Here is a 22,447-nt window from a genome sequence, read left to right on the forward strand (position 1 = left end):
TGTGTCACAAGGAGTGAAAGGCACCGATCGTGGGCAATCTGTTGGGCATCCGCCAGAAGTCATAGGGTTCTCAACCGAATCTCAAGGGTATGGACCCTGTCTGGGAAATCTGCTAGGGTCCTCACTGCTCTTCTGCAGTGGGGCATGTTGGACCTACCACACATTTTCATTGAACCACAGACAACGAGCAAGAATGGTAGTCTTAGCCCAACTGGTAAGGAAAGGCAGCCTCCCCAGTCAGAAGACATGGCATTTCCCCTCTTCCAGACATGATATTCTCTTTTTACATGGCCACTATGCTAGTTTAATCTATCTTCATCTCTGTTACCATGCCAACAGATTTTTAACTGGTTTCTGTGTGTCTAGCCTGGTTTTCCCCCAGCCATTCTCCAAACAGCCACTAGAATGATCTTAAGGAAGGCGAATCTGGCCATCTCACTTCCCAGATTAAAACTCTGTGATGGTTCTGCGTGTAACCTTTAGTATAATTCAGATTCTTTAATTCTGCTTTCCTGGTCTTTCTAGCCTCATCTCTTTACCATAATGAGCTTCTTTCAATGCTTCTGCCTTGCCAAAGTGTTCTCTTTGATTTCTAAGATTTCATAGTATCTTCTACTCTGCTAGGAATGGTCTTTCCTCAAACACTGTCCCCTTTACCTCCCACCTGCTTTGGACCTGCTAGTTCTCACTTGACCTTTATTTAACAGATTAAATGTTGCTCGCCACGATACACCTGACTATTAGTTCCTGTAACATTTTCTGCTCCCTCCAGTGTGGGAGTGAAAACCTGCCTGTCTTACTCACGGCACTCTTCTGGCCCAGAGTACACACTTAATAGATATTTGCTGAAAGAATAAGAGTTAATTAGGGACCATTTAATCCTTGGGAACTAAAAAGATAAAATTAGTTACCTTAAAGAGATCAAAACTGGGCCCTCTGCCCACACCATATTAACTTCTGACTCAGACCAAATGCTAACATTACATCAAGGTATCAACTAGAGAGTAGTGAATATAATCCATCATGTTTTAGACAACAAGTAGAGGCAAAAACAACAACAACAACAACAACAACAACAAACAACAACAACAACAAAAACAAACCACGGTGCTTATAGCAGAGTTTATTCTAATAACCATGAATCACACACTTTCTCCTAATCTCAAACTGCCCAAACTATGTATTATTTATCTTAGCCTTTTCTTGGTCTGCTACCTGAAAAATCGTCTTCTTGGTCTAATCAATTTTGTGTGTGTGTGTGTGAATCCAAGGAAGGCTTAGGCAAAATTGTGAAGTATTCAGATATACTGATATGGATTAGCTGTGTTCCCACGTAAATCTCACCTCAAATTGTAATCCCCATAAGCCCCATGTGTCAAGGGTGGGACCAGGTGGAGGTAATTGGATCATGAGGGCAATTTCCCCCAAGCTGTTCTTGTGATAGTAACTGAGTTCTCACGAGATCTGATGGTTTTATAAGCATCTGGAATTTCCCCTGCTTGCACCTGCTCCATCCTGCTGTGCTGTGAAGAATGTGCCTGCTTCTCCTTTGCTGCTTACAATGATGGTAAGTTTCCTGAGGCCTCCCCAGCCATGTGGAACTGTGAGTCAATTAAACTGCTTTCCTTGATAAATTACCCAGTCTCGGGTATTTCTTTACAGCAGTATGGGAACCGACTAATAGTCTATATTGAGAAGCCAGCCTGTGAACTTTCTCTACAGATTTCCTCCTCTCCTCAGGCTGCTCAGACCTTTCTTACCACAATCACTTTATGAGAATTTGCTCCCTTAAACTCACCAAGAGTATCCACCCTTAAAAAAAAGTCAGATTGGGTGTTTTGATTGCTGTGTTAATTAGCTAGGACTGCTGTAACAAAGTTTCACAAACTGCCTGTTTTAAACAACAGAAATTTGTATCACAGTTCTGGAGGCTAGAATTCCAAGATCAAGCTGTCAGTGGGGTTGATTCCCATCTATGGACTGTGAAGGAGAATCTGCTCCCTGCCCCACTCCTAGCTTCTAGTGGTTTGCTGGCCGTCTTTGGTATTCTGTGGCTTGTAGGAGCATCACTTCAATCTCTGCCTTCATCTTCACATGCTGTTCTCCTTTGTGTCTGTGCCCAAAATTCCCTTGATCATAAAGATCCCAGACATACTGGATTACAGGTTCACTCTATTGTAGTATGACTTCCTCTTAACTTAAATAATGATATCTGCAACAATCATATTTTCAAATAAGTCACATTCTGAGGTCTACAATTTCAACATAAGAATTTAGGGGAAGGTCATAAATCAACCCATTGATGTCCCTTTAAAATAGGTACTATCAACTTTGAAGGAGCTCAGCTTACGTACATTTGTAGAGATGAGGATTTCCTGGAAGTATTAGGGGGAGAAGCAGGCATTAAGATCTTCCAGTTCTTTGGATGTTTGCCCTTTCATAGCAATCCTCAGACCTAGAGGGGACCTTCATGTGCTTGCACACAGAAAGCAGAACCAATTCCAGGTAAAAGGCAATCTGAGTGCTGCCTAAGCCCAACCACCCAAGGTTTTTAACTACTGTGCTGGCTACCTTACCTTCCATATTCTTCCTGAAACTGAAAGTTCTAGTTCATTTAAGTAGCAGTGCAATTAAGTGGACAGGATATGGGCTTCAGAATCACTTGGATCTGTGAGGAAGATCTCTGGGTGGACCAAATCAAATAATATACTCCCTCTGAATCTCCGGATTCTCCAGTGTGAAATAGCAACAGTATCTCCCAGGCAATACTATTTGCATAGGGTTTGTGTGAGATTAACAGCAGATATGTATATTAAGTGCAACTTAAGCAACTCAAGGATGTATAGTCTTCGGTGACAAATGAGGTTATATTAGCATTTATAACCAGATTTCACTGGCCAGCTACCACCTTCTTTACAACTGCTATACCTCACATTTCACTTTCTCTCCTCCCATAATCCACCCAAGTAGTTCTAAAATTCCCAGGGAGACGTCTTAGCACTCAAAACAGCTTTGCCAGCCTCTTCTGCGTGGACTACCTTGCTTTTGCCATTTGTCTGTTTCCCCAGGATGATGCCTCCCCTCTTCCACTTTTGCTCTCTTTTGCTGTGTGAAGATGCTGTTTCTGCCCTCTAGATATACATTATCAGTTTGATCCTTGGGCTCTTTGGACTCTTGAATCTGTCTAAAAAAGTACTGAATATTCTACCAGGGATGTTAGATTTGCAAAGTGAAATAAAACGAATGAGTTCCAGCCTCTCCTATCACCATGCTGACCCTGTAATGAACACTTGTGATTGCTTCAAAGATCACTAGAGCAGCACCATCAGCACCTATAGCTTCCCAACATGTGGTGGCAAGATGGGAACATCTTATTGGAATAACTCAAGGATTAGTAGGCTTGAAAATTTACTTAGAAGATTAAATAATATTTTACTGTGACTGCTTCTACTTTTCTACCCAAATCTTCTTTAATAAAATTTCTACTGCAGCCAGTGAAAATAGAGAGGAAGATTATAGTTTCAAGAGTTTTTGAAATGTGTTCTCTCCGGAAATTCACTATACACACAATTACTCAAACTCTGTAAATAAATGTGAGTAATGATTTTCTGAGACTCTGGACTTTCCCAACTGGAGCGGTGCACTGTCTCTCTTTGTGGGGACCTTCCCCCAGTGCCTGACATGCCTGCACTTGGCCTTTCTGACTCCTTGCCCTCATGCTGCCCGGCCCACGCAGCTTATTTAGGCTACTCCCCTGTGTGCGTTCCTCTGCCCCAACCCTCCTGAATCCCTTCTTTGTCTAAGTGTTCATCACTTTTTCATAATCTTTGTTAGGAGGAGACAAATGTTCCAGGATAACACTTGTGGCCTTCTGGAAGCTCTACCCATTCTTTCCCGTTTTTATTTTAAAAATCAAACCTCCAGTTTCTCAAGCCTCACTCATTTACCTGCCATCTTCAAAATTTTGTCATATCTTAGTAACCGTGGTAGAATTTTCTTTGAACCAACTCTTATTTTAAACTTCAATCCTTATCCTAAGCAATAATATCTATGAAACAAGAACTTTGACCTGTAAATTATATGATACCTAATACATATTAAAGTAATATATAGCTATTAAAAAATCCTTGTAAATCATCTTAGATAGCATCAGTGGCACCCTCACTAGTCTATGTCAATTACCATGCAGTAGAACTTTCTCTGATAATGGAAATGTTGCATATCTGTATTGTCCAATACGGCAGACAATAGTTGCATGTGAGTATTAAGCACCTTAGATGTGGCTGGTGCATCTGAAAAACTGAATTTGAAATTTAATTAATCAATTTACGTGTAAATAGCCACATGTGGCTCACATCTACTGGGAAACAAGGACCTACATTGTGAGGCAACTAACTAAATTATCAAATTATTTCTCAGGTTTTTTCCAGCTCTAAAATTTAAAAATCAAATCCCACAGGTAGGAATATCTGGGTGGACAGGAAAAGAGCATGGTACAAGAACTAACAATTTTGAGCAAGAGGGACCTTTTCAATATGGCTAGTGAATAGCACAGAACTTGATACGAAAAAAAAAAAAAATTCAAGGAGTGGCAGCTTTAATCAACCGTCGAGTCATATCTCCAAGATGGTGGCCTTGGTGATAGAAAAATAAGATTTAAGTGACCTTCATTAGTTAAAGATGGAGTTCTTTTTTTTGTCACCTTATCCATCAACCTGTTATAACAATTAATTCAGTGTTCATTGTGTCCAGAGCAGTTTATTAGAAAGGGGTACAGACTCCAGAAGCATAACCCCTGGTATGTGGTCAGGGGACTGTTAGTCAGGGATACATTTTATGGAACTTACAATTTATAGAGCTGGAAACTTTCAAGCACAGTTCTTTGTCCAACTTAGTTTCAACTTTAACAAACACAAGAGTACTTGTAGAGAGAAATTCTCCTCCAACGCATACTCTTCTGATGATTACCAGCAGGTCCACTGGCAGCAGCTGGATTGAGTGTCTGAGTCAGCCTGGCTGATTACCTTAATCACCTTAATCACAGAATCTACCCTCCCTGGAATGGCCTTAACATGGAGAGTGGCAGAATGGCAGAACAACCACTTTAAGCTGAAAACTCCTCGTTAGAACGTGTTCTGATGCCTTTAATGAAGAGCTTGTGATTTGTAGGAGGGACAAGATAATTTCAAGGCTTTGTCAATTCTTTGCTAGTTCTTTTCTTAGTAAAGAGTTTTCCAAGAACATCTTCGTTAGAATACATGGCACATCTTGAGAGGTGCTGCTGACGTCTAAGGTGAACATCTTTTCCCGGACTGCTCGTTAACCCTTTAAAGTAATATATGGCAACTTTTCCTTCTCTATGTCTTAATTCTGAAGCCCCGTTAATCCACACATATTTGGGGATAGGGAGTGGAGCTTCCCATTCATTAATTGCCAGAATAAGAAACAGGGCCTCAAATATTTTTCATCTTGAACACTTATTAGTGGGCTCTCTCAATACACATTCAGTTTACTGGAGTCAGACTACCTAAGTATTCAAGTCACTGAACCAAGTTTATTGTCTGTACTATACTTCAAATGTTACATCAGAATATAAGGAGCAACAACATCAAACTTGCACACTTGCAGCAGCAACTCTATCATTGGAATTTTTATATCCTCTCATGATTTTATAGGTTTAAGCTTGTGAAACTAAGCCATGAGAGACTGTTTATTTTCTCCTGGCGTTGCCTTTTGGTAAAAGTTGCCATGGAAATAGTGGTGATGGGATTATGCAGTAATGTGTAAACAACTAGATTTTTCATAGGCATAACTCACATTCAGTGATTATAATAGATGACCTCTTTACTGAAATAACAAAGCATGAATATCAATTGATCTCTAATTACTAATATTCAGACAAAATTTTGAAGAATACACATTTTAGTTATAGCTAGGACTAGTTTAGTATACTTATCACAAATCTTAATTGCCCACAATAATTAGGAACATTAATCTTGGGGGCAGGAAGGCCTGGGTTTGAATTCTGGTGTTATTCTTCCATCTTCTGTGACCTAGTTAGACAGATTCCTAAACCTCTGTGTTTATCCAGTTTCCTTGTCTATAAAATGATGATGATGAAATATAACTCAAAATTTTCTGTGAGAAGTAAATGAATACATGTCCATAAAATGATTAGGGTAGTCTCTAGCACAATGTAAACGCCACGTAAATGACAGTGGTACAAATTTTAACCAATCCTTGAAAACCTCTATCTTCCAAAATTTGTTCTAACTTTAAAATGTTAGATCATTTAGTTTTTAGAACATTCTAGAACACATTTATTCAGAACAAAATAATTATAGTGCATACTTGGTTATACAGTGTTATTTGGCAAGCACTGTTCTGTGTGCTTCACGTAACTTATGTAATTGTCACAACAACCCAATGATGTAGGTGATGCGATTATCCATATTTTACAGATGAGAAAATCGAGGCACAGAGAGGATAAATAACTTATTCAAGAAGTCACAATGGAGGCAGGGTATGAACCAGCCCACTGGGCTTTAGAATTAGTGCCCTGACCATTAAGCTCTACTGCCTTCTAGAATCAGAAACAAGGTTGTTTTATGCTTATAATTAATTTAATTACATTATAATCATAAATACAACATATGTTAATCAAACTTTAAAAAATGTATAAATTAAATTTTCACTACTCATTTGACCCAGGTAACCACCACATAATTTGCATCTCCCAGCCCCTTTTGATGAATATTTCTATTCAGAAGACCTTCTGCATTTGATTTAAGACTCAGGATTTCACTTTTCTGGAATAATTTAAAGTTTGTTGTGCAGGGGCCTTTGAAAACAGTATGCTGAGAATAGATAGGGCTCAAGGACAGTATCTCCAATTGAACTTTTAATGAACTCCCGTAGGCGCCAAGAAGGCGGGCAGATAAGGAAGAGCATAGAAACAAAGAACTGAGTAGAAGGTACATCTGGGAAAAGAAAGTTTGTTTTGCATTGCATTCTTTCTGCTGACGTGGGGTTTATGGAGTATAAATAAAGTGAGGCGGAGGCTCTGAGCGCAGCCGCCATGTTCTCTGTGTGTCTTTGTCTTTTGTGTGTTCTTTCATTCTCCACCACCCCTGGCACGGACCCCAACATTGTTGCATGTGAGAGAAGTTTTATTTTTTTCTCCAAATCTCTTACTCTTATAAAGTAAGTAAAACTATTTTTATTTGTAAAAGTCATCCCGAAAAGAAAACCAGCATCTGGTGCTAGGAAGGTGAAGGGATTGTGAAGGTGTTGAAGGACTTAGTTCAGCTAAAGACGGGGTTCTTTGTCCCATGCCCAAGAAAATTGAGGCTTGCAGAAAATTTGAATGGTTAGGGTTTTATCAGGTGAAAAGGAAGAAAAAGGGGAAACAGGGATTCTTGGTAGGCCAGAGTCCCTGGTAGAGCACTTCCTGCCTGGCTGTTCAAATCCCAGGTCCACACAGAAAGAGGAGAGGCCTGACTCCTCCTGGCTGAAAATGGCGTGAACTTCCCGTGGCTCCACCCCAGGGTCCAGGCTGGTTGGAGGTTTTTCGAGACCCCCTCCCACCTGGCTGTTTCAAAGGGTATGATAAAGTAATGCTTGTTTATTTGAAAATCAAAGTTTTAGGCCAATTAAAAATAGATAATGGAATCTGGCAGTGACTTGGTCCTGTGATTAAATGAGTTAAAAAAATACAAAAACAAACACCCACATTATGCACACATCAACATAATAAGTTCCAAGCACTGTAAAAACTGAATTTGGGGGAAAATTAAATGCCATTGAAATATTCAAACACTTGGGGATTTCCAAAGTACATATTCACAAAGAAACAGATCCTGGTAAATATAGTTTAAAACACATAATTAGATTCATAACTATATGGGGGCATACATTTAAAATTGTATTTACTTGTGTAAACAATATCATATATTTACCCAGTTTATTAAATCTTCTACAAACTCATTTTAAAAACTTTCCTCATGAAAAATAGATTATTTCTGTTTTTTGTTATTACAAATAGTTTTGTAATAACTATTCTTGTGAGTGTATAATTTCATAGCCCTTATTGTGCTTAATAACATTCTAGTAGTAGTTTACTAAGCTGAAAGCTCTACATTTCAGGGCATATTACAAATAACTTTTCACAAAAATTATACTTATTTAAACTTTTACTAGGTATGAAATAGAAAGCCTATCTCTGTACCTTGAATATTATGACCAGTCTTGAATATTATTGCTAAAGAATTGTATTTCATTTTTTAATTTGCAAATTACTATGAGATTGAATAGGTCACTGGTAGTTTTCTTCTGAGTATTATCTGCTCATGTCTGTATTTTGATCAGAATCATAATAACATTTCTTAATAATTAACACTTTCTATATTAAGGATATCTGTATTTATTAATTTAAAAAATATTTTTTCAAGTTTGTCACTTTCATTTTAATTTTGCTTGTGACTTTTTTATAAGCATGTTTCAAAATCAAGATATATAGTGGCTTATTAAAAATATAATGAAACATTATATTTGCTTTAATTATACTACCGAAAGCAAAGGTTTGAGTAAAGTCTGCCTCCTAGGTTAGCATTTAGGATCTATTAGCATCAAGGCATTGAACAGGACATGGAATCCTTACAAGGGATCAGAAGGTATTGTGATAAATGAGCATATTATGCGAAAGACACATTTTTTTTTCTTCTTTCACCATTCTTGCTAATTCTATTGTTTCTTTCTCTTTCTGGTGTATCCATATTCAAACTGTCTTAAAAATATTTTCTAGAATTTATCTATACTGGATTGTAGTACTGAAACCCTGTCTTCTCTAGCTTTCTTTTTTTCTGTACTATTTGCTTTTTCTACCTATGAGTTTCCTTTGTCTTCTTTTCAGAATAATACTTTCAATAAAAGAGGAAAATATGTTTAAAAAACTTTATTTTCATTGCATTTGGAAAGCAAATTAAATATCTTAAAGGCTCTCTAGCTGTTGTTAGCCTAGGGCACGTAGATCTGTACATGAACCTTGCACAAATAATTCCCCCAACTGCTTAGAGAGTAAGAACTTTTGACACGAAAAGTTTTGCAGAGACTGGTTATAATTTTGCAGAGTTTGGAAATTAGGTAAGGGTTTTGACCAAAAGAAGACACTAGGTTGAAAAAATAATCAATTTCAGCAGGACATCTGGATTAGCTGAATAACAGTCTTGGTAAGAAGGATCTAGGAACAGTCAGATGAGCACTAGGTCCTTCCAGAGCTTACCAGAAGATAATAGATCCTGGTGACAGTTGTAATCTTGTTCTACTTCCACCCAAACTCCAAATCCCAAATAGAAATGGATGTTTTTTTCCTCCCCAGCCCTCTGCTCAGTCACTAGTCATATACCATAGGCAAGAGGAAACTGGGTGATGAGAAACCCTAGAGTGGAAAAATTCAGATGACACTAGGTGGTCCCATCATTTCATGCAGGACTCCATGTGATTCCTTCAGCTTTTCCTTCAAATTCCTTTAACTGGCTTCCATGAAGTTTCCAGATACATATTTTATGGCTCTTTTTCTTGGGGAAAATGGGGCTAGTTAAACCTGCAGGTTAAATCTTATTTCCTGAAGACATTTTGTTTCATGTTTGTTCAATTTTTAAAGGCACATCACTGTTGATTCACTTGGTCCACAGCTGTATAAACTGGCAGAATCAGTACAGCATAATATTCATTTTCTCATTCAGAGGTTTATCTACTACAGTCCTTCCATACTAGGATAGGGCCAAAGAGATATGGAAGTTCAGTTTTGAAAAAGCACTTGAGTGACTGTGTGTCTAGAGTCTCATTTTCATGGTCAGCTTCTGGTTCATCTCCCAATGTTGTTGCTTTGTGTAGTTTTTCTCACATTTCCGCGGATTCCTCTTTTCTGATTACATTCATTTAACCAAGCCAGTGGTAGGCAGGAGCATACTTTAGTCTGGTTTTACCAGTTTTCCAGGCAACGTCATTCTTTAAGCATTCACCATTAGCCTGATAAAGCAGTGCCATCAGGAACCAGAACGGAGAGGAAAGTAGTTTAAAATCAACTCATTAAAAACTTACCCCTTTCATGAAGTCTCATGACATTGCCAGCTACTAACTCATTGCCTAACTGTCAGATCATAGCTATCATTTGGGGTACTCTCCTGAAAAGACAAGTTGCTATACCCCTCTACTGGACAATACTGTTTCAGTGAGTGTGAAGTGGAGCCTAGGAAGTTATGCTTAAAGAAAACCCCAGGCCGGGCGCAGTGGCTCATGCCTGTAATCCCAGCACTTGGGAGGCTGAGGTGGGTGGATCATCTGAGGTCAGGATTTCGAGACCAGACTGACCAACATGGTGAAACCCCATCTCTACTAAAAATACAAAATTAGCCGGGCGTGGTGGTGTGCACCTGTAATCCCAGCTACTCAGGAGGCTGAGGCAGGAGAATCGCTTGAACCCAGGAGGTGGAGGTTGCAGTGAGCTGAGATCGCACCATTGCACTCCAGCCCGGACAACAAAGAGCAAAACTCCGTCTCAAAAAAAAAAAAAAAGAAATTAAACACATGTTTTAAACATCCCTACTTGGGTCTTATGATCAGGCAAACTTAGGAAACTGTCTTAATTATTGCTTCACATCTTCTGCCTCAAAGATCTGATGATTTAATTACATCTTAAATCTTATGGTTCAAGTGTACTTTCTGGAGAGATTTCAAAGAAACAAGAAGGGCAGTTTGATTTTTTAAAAAGTGGTCATAGGGACTGGATTGTGAAAAGATAATTAAGGAGAGAGACAGGAGAAGTGCTTCACTGAAGAAAAAGTGACAGAGTGGGGATTAGTGGGGAGATGGAGCACTCTAATGGTACAGGCAGCAGGATAATGACCTCCTTATTGGTCTTCCCGCCTCAGTCTCTGTAGCCTCAATTCCCTCACAGGTGTCACAAGCATCTTCCTCAGGCCTCTTTGATTGCATTATTTCCCCTTTCTGAGTCCTGTGCCAATGCCCAATTACCTCTCAAGCCAAATTAACACTCTTAATCACAGGCATCAAGGCCCTCCACCCCCTGGTTTCCTGGAATGAATGGCCAGCCTCGTCCCAGCTCAGGCTCCTGCTCCGGCCCCCAAGCTCTGTTTGCCAGCACTCGAGTGAGACTTGTCAGCTTGCTGCTGGCAGAGCACCACCTCAGCCTCAGACAGCTTCCCGTTCCTTTCAAGGAAGTTGTATGCTTTTCTTTTAATAAAATATTGCTCAAAAGTAACTTTTTCAGTGTTAGTTTCCCTTTTCTTGTTTATTGACCAAGACAGCCTTAAAGTTTCCCTCAGCTTTGCTACATTTTAGACTTTCAAGAAGAGTTATTGTCTTCTTGACAATTGTCTCTGTCCCCTATTAAAATAGCTTGCATAAAGTCTTCCTTGCTCATTTAACTTTGTCCAGAGCAATTTTTTCTTGACATTACTTGGCATCCTAGAGATACAACTGGTTGTATTAATATACTACCAACACATTTCAGAAAAAAGAATATATGTTTGAATATATTTTATCGTTTCTTTAAAGTGTAAGACTCTTGAGGTTGGTGACCACTTTGCTCAGTACTAAACTCTTCTGAACAGGAATTATTGTTAAACCAGGTAAATGAAATCTCCATATGTGATTGAGCTGTCATTCCATGGAAATAAGTTTTCAAAAATTCTGAAGATGTATTAGAACATTTTTTCAATAATTTTTTAAAAAGCGGCTCTTTTTTTCTTGGTAAGCTCTGGGAAAGTATTCCTGGGTCAGAAAATGCAGCATTTTCTTCCAGATTTATACATTGCAGTGATTTAAAAGGTAGAATAATTTGTTCCATATGTGTTTTGGTGCAGAGCTGGTGCCCAATTAAATGGAACCCCAGGCCCAAGTTTCCAGTTAAATGGAGCTCCAGTCCTGTTAATAGAATTCAAAGGAAATAGAATGGATTAAAAAAAATTAGATGAAGACAAGAAAAAAGTCAATAAAAATGTGCATGAACCTTTTATATCCAACATATACATGTACACTATAATTGCTGGGTTATATTGTTTTTATTGATTTGTCAAAAGATAAAAAAGTGCTTTGTTGCCACAGTTTCTTCAAACAAACTTGGGAGAGTGTGATACATTGAGTGTGAAAAAATACCTGCTAACAGGAGTTTGTATGTTTTGTAAGACTGTATTAAGTTTTATTTTGTTTTATACCTTATCAACATAGTTGTTCTGTTAAGTGTGTGGAAGAAGATCGATTGTTGAATAATTGAAGAACAATGAAGATTTATAGCTTTCGTTTCTGATATTCAATTCCACCGAGATTAGCCTTGTTTTCTCCCAGCCAAGGCAAAGTTGCTTATTTATTATTGAGTTGCGAATGAGGGCTCATATATTTATGAGAGACACAGGTTTTTCTTGGCAATGCTGAGTTGCCTTGGGAATCACAACTGCTCTCCATAGTCAGAGGCTGGAAGAAATGTGTTTGCTGAGGACTCCAAAGGACTCCCTGCCCTTTCTTGGGAATGTGGATTGAAACTTGACAAAAGTGCAATGAATTAATTTCCTTTTAATCTGAGAGCTTTTAAAAAGTATTTAATTTTTGGACACACCACTTCTGGGTTTTCGTAGATATTATTTCAGACTCTAGGTATTGAAATGAAAAGATTGTCTGTCACTTAAGTAAAAGAGCTGTAGGATATTGATATGGTATCGGTTAGTTAATAGTTCGGATTTTGCTAAATCTTCCGACCCTGTTCTTAAGCTAAAGAAAAAAATACTGTAGATTACAAAGAAGCTGTTGATGACTCTTAATATTTATTTGCATATGGATATAAGAGTACATATTTGAGAACCACTAAAACTAGAAAGTGCAGATGACAAATTTGAACGAATCTGCTAAATTGCTTGCATCAAACCAACATTATATAATTTTCTATTATGAAAAACCATCCCTTATAATTTGTAGATACTCTTCTATGGCCATGTTTATTAGACCTTTTTAAAAATCAAATGATTTCTGGTTAAAACTGTTTCTGTTCTTTCCATTTTCTACCTAGACATGCAGTTGGAAAATTGAGTCTGTGGATGCATTTGTTAAAATAAAAACTTTAGACAAATTGAATTTAACAGTTTAAGCAAGGAAAAAGAAACAAACAGTTTATGATTTGGGCTGCCCCAAGAATCAAAACAGATTGAGAGAGACTCCAGGGCTGTGGCATAGTCAGATAAGATTTATGGACAGAAAAAGGAGAGTGACGTACAGAAAACGGAAGTGAGGTATGGAAACGCTGGATTGGTTACAGCTCTGGGTTTGCCTTATTTGAACGAGGTTTACATGGTTGGCTGCCTGTGAGTGGTTCAGTATGACTTCTGTGATTGGCTGAGACTCAGCTATTGTTACAAAAGCATACTCTGAAGTTACGCCTTCAGTTTATGTACTTACGTAAGTTGTAGTTCATATGTTAAGAACTCAAGTATGTGAGTATGGAGGCTTTCTCGAGCAAAATTTTAGTTTGATGTAATACATTTTATGTTTTAAAGTTTAGTAAGAATCATTCTAACAGTGACCTGAGCGATTCATGAATGAACTTAACACCAAATATGGCAATAGATAATATTTAGGGTTTTAAAGTTTCCCCCTTCTCTTAGGCTGAAAGACTGTATGAGCAGTTAGACTTTTACTGAGCCCACTTTTTAATTCAGATCTTTTAGGCCTGAAGGGTTGAACTGTAGGAGTGATGTTCTAAGTTATTAATGATCTAACCTGCCTCCTGCAGTCCACCCCATCTCCTGCTCCATCAACTCTCTTAATTCCTTTGTCTCTTCTCCCTTCTCTTTTTTTTTTTTTTTTTTTTTGAGACTGAGTCTGGCTCTGTCGCCCAGGCTGGAGTGCAGTGGCCGGATCTCAGCTCACTGCAAGCTCCACCTCCCGGGTTTACGCCATTCTCCTGCCTCAGCCTCCCGAGTAGCTGGGACCACAGGCGCCCGCCACTTCGCCCGGCTAGTTTTTTGTATTTTTTAGTAGAGACGGGGTTTCACCGTGTTAGCCAGGATGGTCTCGATCTCCTGACCTCGTGATCCGCCCGTCTCGGCCTCCCAAAGTGCTGGGATTACAGGCTTGAGCCACCGCGCCCGGCCCCCGTCTCTTCTCCCTTCTCTAACCATTCTCTGTTGAGTCCACCCAAGCCTGACCACTTCAGGTGTGTTTCTGCTCCAGTCTCTAAGTTGATCTTGTCTGAGAGATGAAGTGTCAGGGTTTAAACTGATTCTGTAAGAAAGGTAATATTTTAATTTTAAAGGAAAAGACCAGGTTGTTCATGTGGGGATGCAGTCATAAAATGAACTCATATGAATCACACATGAATCCTATGCCCACTGCCCCCATTCCTTGCCCACCGTGTGCCTTCTATGGCATTCCAGTTGACTAAATAACTCATAAACCCATCTAGAAATTAAAGGAATATAATTGAAAGAAACTCTGAGAATGTTTCTGTTAGAGAAAATGCTATATAGCAGGATCTCCAAAATGTGAATATTTTTTTTGTGGTGTTGTTTTCCTTGCAGGGAAGCTGTTGATTTGAGGAATTTGAAGGTTTCTGGAAGAAGGATTTGGAAAATTTGAAGTGAACCTCTTTTGGGAATTAAAAGGTACCAACATGCCAAGTTCTTCTCCTAGAGATTAGCTGTTTCAAGATATGAAAACCTGTTGGGGAACAAATCCAGGTGGTCCTGAGTCCCAGAGGCAGAGATGAGCAATTCATATAGAGAGAAGGGGTAGTATCTGTTTCCCATTGCTGCTATAACAAAGTACCACACATTTAGTAGCTTAAAAGTCCACAAAATTATTATCTTACAGCTCTATAGGGCAGAAGTTCAATGTGGTTCTTACTAGGCTAAAATCAAGGCATAAGGCTATGTTCCTTTCTGGAGATTTATCTGCCTTTTGCAGATTCTGAAGACCTCCTGCACTCCTTGAGACAAAGCCCCTACTTCCATCTTCAAAGCCTACAAAGGCAAATTGAGTTCTTCTACTATCTCTCTGGTTTTCTGCAGCTAGAAAGAACTCTCTTCCTTAAAGGACTCATTTGATTAGATTGGGTCCACCTGAATACTCTAAGATACTCTCCCCATCTTAGGTCCTTCACCTTAATCACAACTGCAGAGTTTGTTACATAAAGTATTCAAATTCATAGATTCTAATATTAGAGTGTGCATATCTTTGGGGGACCATTATTCTACCTACCATTGGAATCAAGGACTACAGTGGGTTATTAGGCAGGGATGCAAGCACTTTGTCTATGAGACAACGATCTCCAGGGATGGGATTAGGGTGAGGTAAGTGAGGTATTTTTCCCAAGTGCAAATCTAAGGGGACACCAAAACTCAGTAATCAAACTTAATATTATTTTAAAGCAATATTAAAATCAAAATATATGTAGAAAATATATGGTGAACATATCAAAATTTTAACTTAAGACAAGCTGTTATTTGCTTGCTTTATGGCCTTACATTAATATGTGAAGGGGCCAGTCACTTCCATCAGCCCACAGCTGAGGGTTAACAATAATGTGCCACATATACACCATGGAATACTATGCAGACATAAAAAAGGATGCACTCATGTCCTTTGTAGGGACATGGATGAAGCTGGAAACCATCATTCTGAGCAAACTATCACAAGGACAGAAAACCAAACACCACAGGTTCTCACTCATAGGTGGGAATTGAACAATGAGGACACTTGGATACAGGGTGGGGAACATCACACACTGGAGCCTGTCGTGGGTGGGGGGAGGGAGGAGGGATAGCATTAGGAGAGATACCTAATGTAAATGAGGAGTTAACGGGTACAGCACACCAACATGGCACATGTATACATATGTAACAAACCTGCACGTTGTGCACATGTACCCTAGAACTTAAAGCATAATTTAAAAAAAAAAGTGGGGCTTTAGATATTCTTCTATTTTTTTTGATTGTACAAATTTTATTACTATGTTCCCCTTGGTTCAAAATATGAAAACATATGCTGATACATGTCTATATAGGTGTAGAGTTTTCCTTTTGCCTCAGGGTACAAAAAGGCTTCATATGGCACTGCTACAATTACTGGCATTTGTGCTTTACCAGTCTTACACTGTGGAGAGGTAGCTGTAGAATCAAATTAAAAGATGAAAACATTGGAGCCCAGTTCAGTGAAGTGAGATCCACTTTGATAAAATAGAGGGCACCGTCCCAGCATTTTGGGAGGCCACGGCAGACGGATCATGAGGTCAGGAGTTTGAGACCAGCCTGGCCAACATAGTGAAACCCCATCTCTACTAAAAATACAAACATTAGGCAGGTACGTTGGCATGTGCCTGTAGTCCCAGCTACTCGGGAGGCCGAGGAAGGAGAATCTCTTGAACCCTGGAGGTGGAGGTTGCAGTGAGCCGAGATCACGCCAGTGTACTCCAGCCTGGGCAACAGAGCAAGACTCTGTATTTAAAGGAAAAAAAGAAAAAAAGAAAAAAAAGAAAGAAAAAAATGGAGGGCACCATGAAGAACTGCCATACACTGGCAGGACTCTGTATCAGTGTCAGTATCATTAACTACAGCAGTATCATCCCACCCCTAAGACCTGATTCACAAAGACAAGTTCCATCACTAGCAGCTATAATGGGTTCCTTATTAGCACAAGGAATCTCTGGCCTCCTTTTTTCATACTATTTGGGAATCTCCTTCCAGCTCAAGGCAGTTAATCTGCTGCATATCTCCAGCCACAAGGAGGAAAACTACAAGAGTGGCCCTTTGTAAACCAATTCCCAAATTCCTGTCCTTGAGAGTTTTTAGTTACATTGCGACATGGTGATAGAGATTGAGGTTATTAAACTAGTTTGATATGATCTGGGAATATTGCTGTAGAACATGATTTGCTCTTTGGGCTGGAATATGTAGACACTGGTTTCAAATGTGTAACACTCTGGTTCCAAATTTCATAAAAACAGAAAGCAATAATGGGTGACCTCAGTCTGCAAACCCAATCACCACAGGGGATTTTATGATTTTTTTCATGAGTGAGGATATGAAATGTATGTAAAGCCTAATGATGGTTTCTGGAATTCTGATGCATCATTTCACTTTAGTCCCAGTCAATTTCACTTTTTCTCTCTAAGATACTCTTTCTCATCATTCTTTGACTGTATGTTAAATTCATTGTCTTTGTTCCTCAGCAGTTTATGATATGCTTAGGAATGATTTTCTTTGTATTTATCCTGTGTAAGGATTTTTTGAGCTCGCTGAAGCTGACATATTTCTCAAATTTGGGAAAACGTTTGCATTATTTCTTCAAATACTTTTTGTGCTACTCTATATTCTCTCCTTGTGAGATTAGTTGATATGTATTGCAAATCACAGCTAATTTTTTTTCCACCTTTTTTCCATGTTTTCTACAGTCTGGAGAATTTTTGTTGACCTAGCATCAAGTTCACTGGTCTTTTTTGTTGTGTACAATCTGCTATTCGGCACATCCAGTAAGCCTTTTATTTCAGAAATTGTACATTTCAGGTCTAAAATTTTCTCTTTCTTCTGAGATTCTGTCTGCATTCTCATGTTCATCCCTCAAGTTCTCTAAACATATTTATAATTGTTTTTTAAAAGTCTTTGCTATTTCTAACATTTGGATCATTTTTAGGTATTTCTATTGACAGCTGTAAACTCTTATGTGTTAAATTATCTGCTCTTTACATAGCTAGTAATTTTTATTATATGTTGGACACTGTAGATTTTATGTAGTAAAGAGTCTGGATAATGTTGTTTTCCTTTAGAGATTATTATTTTGTTGTGGCAGATAGTCAAATTACGGTATATCTCATTAACACTCTCAGGCTTTTCTTTTTAAAACTTTGTTAGGGTGGCTCTATTTCTGTTCTGCCCTTAGTGTCTGAGGATATGACTCTTTCTATAGGGCACAGTCTTTCTGGGAGCTGTGTGAATGCCTGAAATGCTCAGTGAGGTCCATTTACTCTTGCTGAGCCAGAATTCCAGCAGCTCCTAGAACTGATAACCTCCAATATTTTTGCTCAGCTTTCAGCCCCACCGCAGCCATTTTCTGCTTTGCTTCTTAGTAGTTCTCACTGTGCAAGACATCATAGTTCTCAGCCATCAGCCTATGGAGAAACTCATGGAAACTTCTGCTGTTTCTGTTCTCTGTGCAGCTTCCTCTTCTCCAATACTTTGCCTTGCAAATTAAAGTCAACTCAGCAACCCTGAACTTTTATTTATTTCTCCTTAGCTCCTGAGCAATGGAGACCAGTGCTCTTTAGCTGGGTTCTAGTACTTTTTTACTGAGTCCAGGGGACTTCTCCCAAGCAGGAAGGCCCAAGATCATCCCTCACATAGACTGTTAATTGATATCTGATAAAAGTGACTAGCTTTATAGTTGTTTGTGATGGGAGGGTAAGTCCAAAACCAATTATTCAGGGCCGAAAGCAGATATCTCCCTGTTATATTTGAAAGTTATTATTTCAACATGCAAATTTCAGGAATCGGGAGCCTCCTCTCAGATTTTGACTGTGTATTTTATAGAAAATGTACAATCTGGGAGAGGCTGAGGGTTACAAGAACCATCTTTGTAGGTGGGAATGAGAAGTCAAAAAAGAGTTGTGAGAGTGTATAACAAAAACTTAATTCCTTTTGCTTGTAATCACTCTCATTTCTCTCCTTTCCCCTCTAAAAAATTATTTTTAATAGCATTCAGTTGGGTCCTCTGCCAATACCTCTTTTCTTCTACAATACCTTCTATAGAATCTTAGTTCACATACTGGTTTGGACTAATTTTCTTTTTTTTTTTTTCTTTTTTTTTTTTTTTTTTTTGAGACGGAGTCTGGCTCTGTTGCCCAGGCTGGAGTGCAGTGGCGAGATCTCTGCTCACTGCAAGCTCCGCCTCCTGGGTTCGCGCAATTCTTCTGCCTCAGCCTCCCGAGCAGCTGGGACTACAGGCGCCCGCCACCTCGCCCGGCTTATTTTTTTTTTTTTTTGTATTTTTAGTAGAGATGGGGTTTCACCGTGTTAGCCAGGATGGTCTCGATCTCCTGACCTCGTGATCCGCCCGTCTCGGCCTCCCAAAGTGCTGGGATTACAGGCTTGAGCCACCGCGCCCGGCCCCTGGACTAATTTTCTTTTTTGAACATTGACATCTTTGAATTTTTACTATTTTGGCACTTGATCTCTGGCCAAGAAACTCCAAATTTTCTTGCGTAATTAAGCTTAAACCATCCTTCAGACCCTAGTAATGTTGCGCTGGGAGTGATTCTATGCTCATGTATATTCCCCTATACTGCTGATTCCTGACTTACCCTCCCAGTGTTTGTCAATGTCATTTCTCTTCCTTGACTATACTTGCCTGTGAGGTTGTCCCACCTAAGATGATACTGCCCAATTTCTGAAACGCAGTTAAACTTGTTAATGTCACGTGCATTTTCTGGGGCAGGCTGTGTGGCTAGGTCAGTTTTTTTTTCACCCTCTGTCCCCGCTCTCTATTCCTCTTGCTAAAAGAGCGTAATTTGGTTTCTTCCAGCTCATTAGTTGCTTGCTTGCTTCCCTACCTCTTGTTGTTTTGCACTGTCCACTCAAACTACTTCGCATTGGAAGATTGTGGGAGGTTGTTAGCTGAGTGCATACGATTGTGTTCACATAAGACAATTCTATAGATATATGCTGAATTTTGGGAAAGTATGGTGGTATTGAAGCCATCTCTAATTTCCAAAACTATTAGCACATGCTTTGTTAATGATTTCTCACTGTTGGCTATAGCATGTAAAAGACAACCTGATAATGTTTTTAAGTGGTTAGCCCTCCAGCTATAAGTTAATGTATTTCTTTAGTATTTAGGGAAATATGCCATAATATATGTGACCAATGTGACATTATTGTAAGGAACTCCTTCAACTCATTGCTGTTTACATAAACATCAATAGTAAAGTCATTGTTTTATTATTAGTAGCAAATTACTTATTTTATAAATAATGGCAGGCTGGCCTAGCCTGGCCTCAAGATCGAGGACTAGTTCTATAAAGAATCTCCATAGTGAAACATAACTGGTAGCATCTGTGGACATTGCAGTCTGTGATTCCTGCTTCTCATCTCCTCTCTGATAGTTATTGCAGCTTGCAACTGGTCCAGGGAGGTGGAAAGAAGATCATGTCTTTTCTACTTTTCCTATAGCGGTAGCTTTCAAACTTTTGGATTTACTAGAGTAACCTGAAGGGTTTGTCAAAACACAGTACCATTTTGAGTTTCTGTTTCAGTAGGTCTGAGAGGAACCTGAGAATTTGCATTTCTATCAAGTTCGCTGGTGATGGTTTTTGTGGAGAACCACACTCCTAAGATATTTCAGAATCTTCTAAACCTGAAAATCCCCTAGAACTGATTCTCCTTTTAGATACTTCTGAGACATATTGTTACTGACTCAGCTTTGGTTGACCTTCTGTGGCATTGCCAAAGTCACTTAATGCTTCTGTGTTTATATATCACTGTCTGCAAGATGGAATGTCACCTAAGGCTTAACGATGCTTAGGCTCACATGAATAGTGCTATGGATTTGCAAGTATTTATTTTAAGGTATTATTTTGTAGACTTGGAAAATTCCCCAGAGAAGTTATGGTTAAGGTTCCATATAGAAACTGAAATCCCTGTTTGGCTTCAAAATTATTCACTCTTGAGCATTGGCTTACTCGGGGAAAAAAATTATCTTTTTGTTATCTCAGTCTCTGTGAAGTTATAGTTAAAAATAATTTTTAAAGTTAAACTTTCACTAAATCCTAATGCCTGTTGATGCATTTGATCAAACTTTGCAACATTTGAGAAAATTATAAATGGTAAGTTAGGAAACCTTTAATTTTTAAGGGTATAGATATGCAAATTTAAAAATATATAAAATATTATTCTAATAAAGTTTGTTTCATATAAACAAAATATTGATATAATAAGAATGTCACATTACATTGAAAGAATCTTTGGGTCAGAGCTCCAGGATAAATTTGTTTTGTTTTGTCATCAAGGTTTCAGTTTTGACAAATGTTTACTTTTGATATTCTGTATCCTTAGAGTAATAACTCACTTAAAACTTAGCTTTCTTATTCGATACTCATAATATTACACCATCCTCCATAAAATTGTTTTGAATCCTTATAAAGAGTATATTATGAAAATATTTGGAGCAATATTGGTTACTAGGTAGTTGAACTCTCAACCATTTAAATGTGTTGATACTGCAGTAATTATACAAACAGAATTTTTAGTGGATTGCTGCTCTTCTTAAGGTGTAAGGGAAATCTCTATGGCAAATCAAAAAACTCAAAATGTTAATTAAACATTAAAACAAAATATGAAACAGAAAAAAAAACCCATAGGTAAAAGTTAGGATTGTTCCAGTCAAAAATCTCTTATCAGGTTTTGGAGTAGAGAATAAGCCCTGGGTTAGCAGAAAGGTGAAAGAGATGAACTTGAGATTCTCAGATTCTCATATTAATTTAAGATGCTCAAAGTGGGATAAAGTATCCTAGCTCAGTGGTGTCTTCTGGCTCTCATACCTATCCCTGGAGATCGATATTCCCATTTTAGAATCTTAGGATTTCTATAGAGTAAGTTCAACAAAACAAGTTTGTAGTAAAAATGCCCAAGGAAACTAGCCACTATGAGTGAAAGTTAAAAGGATAGTAAACAACAGGTAACTGTCAACAAGGACTTCAGATATCAGAATTTGCATATGTGGAATATGAATACCTACATAAAAATTTTAAAAGGCAAATTTAAAATAAAATACTGAAACAAGAATATGTCAAAATGGCTAGGCATATTTGAAAATCACCCACATAGAATTTCTAAATATAAAACAAGTCAAAATTAAAAGCATAATGGATATGTTAACCACAGAGTTAATGCCGTAAAGAGAGAATGACTGAATTGAAACACAGACCTAAAGAAACTCCACTAAAAGCAGCATAGAAGTAGGAGATAAAAAATATGAAAGAAAGTTTAAGAGTCATGGGAGACATTACCGAATGAGATAACTAATGTGCATTTATTTTAGGAAATACCTAAAGGCACAATGGCCAAAAAAAATTTTAGACTTGATAAAATACGGAAGTCCACCCATATGGAAATCAGAATATATCCCAAGCAGAATAAAAAATAAATTCATGTTGTGCAAAGTTTTAGCCAACTTTTAGTGACGAAGAAAGGTTCTGGATAACAACCAGAGAGAGCGGGAATACATATTACCCATAAAGGAGTAACAAATAGTCTAATAGCAGACTTTTCAACCTCAAGAATAGATGCCAAAATACAGTAGAATAATATTTTTAATATGTTTGGAAAAACTATATATGCTTCAGAATTAGATTTTAAGAACAAGAATAAAATAAAGATACTTAATGTAAATA

General features: G+C 38.2%; 1 long non-coding RNA gene across 1 annotated transcript in view; it reads left to right on the forward strand.

The window, feature by feature from the left end:
• Window positions 1–14,473: 14,473 nt before the first annotated feature.
• LOC144340159 (uncharacterized) overlaps window positions 14,474–22,447 on the forward strand; it is a 62,111-nt gene continuing 54,137 nt past the window's right edge. Inside the window, exon 1 of the long non-coding RNA XR_013415921.1 lies at window positions 14,474–14,672. This is a non-coding gene — a long non-coding RNA (uncharacterized LOC144340159). The remainder of the gene's footprint in view (window positions 14,673–22,447) is intronic.

Source organism: Macaca mulatta, chromosome 3, assembly GCF_049350105.2.
Source record: "Macaca mulatta isolate MMU2019108-1 chromosome 3, T2T-MMU8v2.0, whole genome shotgun sequence".
NCBI classification, from domain to species: Eukaryota; Metazoa; Chordata; class Mammalia; order Primates; family Cercopithecidae; genus Macaca; species Macaca mulatta.